Source organism: Primulina eburnea, chromosome 1 (genome assembly GCF_022965805.1).
Source record: "Primulina eburnea isolate SZY01 chromosome 1, ASM2296580v1, whole genome shotgun sequence".
Taxonomy (NCBI): Eukaryota; Viridiplantae; Streptophyta; class Magnoliopsida; order Lamiales; family Gesneriaceae; genus Primulina; species Primulina eburnea.
In genome coordinates, this window is record NC_133101.1 from 40732963 (window position 1) to 40735429 (window position 2467).

Genomic DNA, 2467 nt, shown 5'->3' on the forward strand with positions numbered 1-2467 from the left:
ACCACTTTTGCAAATTCGGAAGCTAAAACTGAGTTTTTTGGCAAAATGTGGCGCGCATATGCGCCAGAACTCACGCATATGCGCTGGGTGGAAAGAAAAGTCCGCGCAAATGCGCCCCAAAAGTTGCGCATATGCGCCCGACATACTGTATAAAAAAATAAAACACGTTTTTATGGATTGGAAGGCTTTTATACCCATTTCTAGATACTTCTCCACACTTCTCTCCTTTTCCCTTTCTCTCCATCGGTTCTAAGCTTCCTTCCCTTAAAATTTTCTCTCCAGCATTTCTTTACTTCAAGTCAAGGATTTAAGTAAATTTCGTAGCTTCATTCACTAAGTTTCCTAGTTTCAAGGTAAGACTTCTATATTCTTAGAATTGGAAGGGTTTGAAGTGATGAAGGGTTAAGTTGAATTGTTGAATTCTTGGATTAATGTTGATGATTGTTGGTTATTATTGTGTTTATTGTTGTAGGAAGCATTCAAGATCATCATAACCATCATTTTCTTGTGGGTTGTAAGTAGAAGCTTTTTCTTCTAATGCTCACATGATATATATGTATATAAGCCATGTTTATTGATGTCTAGCTCCTTCCATTGTTAGATTATTGATGTATGTATTGTTATTTATTCATTGAGCCAAGAATATCATTGAATTCATTGATAAGGAGCTAGTACTCTATTTTTGCTTACCAAGTGTTTGCTAAAATGTCTCAATGAAGTTTCCTATGATTAAAGCCAAGGAATGATATTAATTCATGCATGTCATTGGCCAATCACATGATTATGAGTATCTCTCACAGTTTTGATATATTTATATATCAAAGAGATACTATCCACAGGTCACAGGACACAGAACTATCATTTCCTTTCCTTTAATTCATGCCATGTTATACCATCTATATTGCCTTGATTATGTATTGTTCATTGAAGATGGTATTGTTCGATTTTCATTGCCATTTCCAAAGCCATGTTTCAAGCCAAGCCATGTATATGTATTTGTTATGTATAGCTTTCTGCTTACTGAGTTTTATCTCATTCCAGTTAATATCATGTGATGCAGGTGACAAAAAGAATTGAAGCGGATCGTCCAAGGGGAAGAAGTCATATAAAAGCCAATGGGAAAGACTTTTGATCATGTCACTTTTAATCTATTTTGGGTGAACATGAGAAGTTTAAATATTGTCATATTTTGTAAAATGAATTATGGGGTAAAACTATGTTAGTTTGTGGATTTCTTTTGGGATACTACAAAAGTTAACGTTTATGTTAAAAAAATTTTGAAAATGATTTTGATGTAAATGGTTTATTGTTCTTTCCCGTGTAATTTTAAATGCTTCCGCGTATGTTTTTCTTTTTAAATTTCAATGTCATGAAAGGGGGTTGTTTCGGAGATACTATATAGATATCAATCCAACAGAGAAAAGAGTAATACCATCATTATTGCAATACATGCTATGATATTTATATTTCAGAGTTGATGGTATTTATTGTTTTCAAAGTTATGATTTCCAGAGTATGATATATATCCATTGTTATATAAGAGTTCCACTTGCTAAGTTTTATACTCATTTCAGTTATTCCATGTGATGCAGATATGAGCGACGGGCTGGGACGTTGATTGTGGGTCGGAGTCATATGCATATAGGAAGGAAGGAAGAAGACTAATTTGATAGCATATTGGACATGATCTCAAGAATGATATTTTGCTTTTTGTTGTATCATTTTATTGATCATGTGTATACTTTTGATTATACATTGAAATGTATTTTGAATCCTTCCTCCATTTTAAAGAAAATTTTAAATTTCGCTGTTATTTTATTAAAACTGGTCAGAGGTGTCACATAAATCAATGTTAACCGGGAGATCGACTTGAGTCAGATTGGACTCGAGTTTCCAAAAAACCACATACTTTATTTATCGCATTGATGTTTGCAATTTGTGATATTTATATGCTTAGTCTATTGAGTTTTAGCAAAGCGTGTACTGAGTCATAGGAGGAGATGCCTAGTCATTGGCGGATATGCCAAGTCTTTGGCGGATATGCCAAGACACTGGATGTTTGGTTTATATCGATGTTTTCTTAGGAGCATATCGGCTCCTATCTCTAAGATTCGATATATGAGGCAATTTCCAGAAATCGGGATCCCTATATTAGAGACGAGTCGGGTCTGAAATGACGAGTCAAGAGTTTGTTTGCAGCTTTATATCGATACATGTCTTTCTGATTTGATACATGTTATTGATATATGTTTCATGCTTTTATATTTGTTTATATGATTTCATGTGCACATGGTTTATACTTGGATTATATTCTCACCGGAGTTATCTGACTGTTGTCTTGTTTGTATGTGTGCATGACAACATGTGGGACAGGATCAGAGTCAAGAAGAGATTGAGCGAGGACAAGTTAGCTTGGAGATCCGGACTTAGAAGTAGATCTGTTTCATCACCTGAAATGTAGTGAATG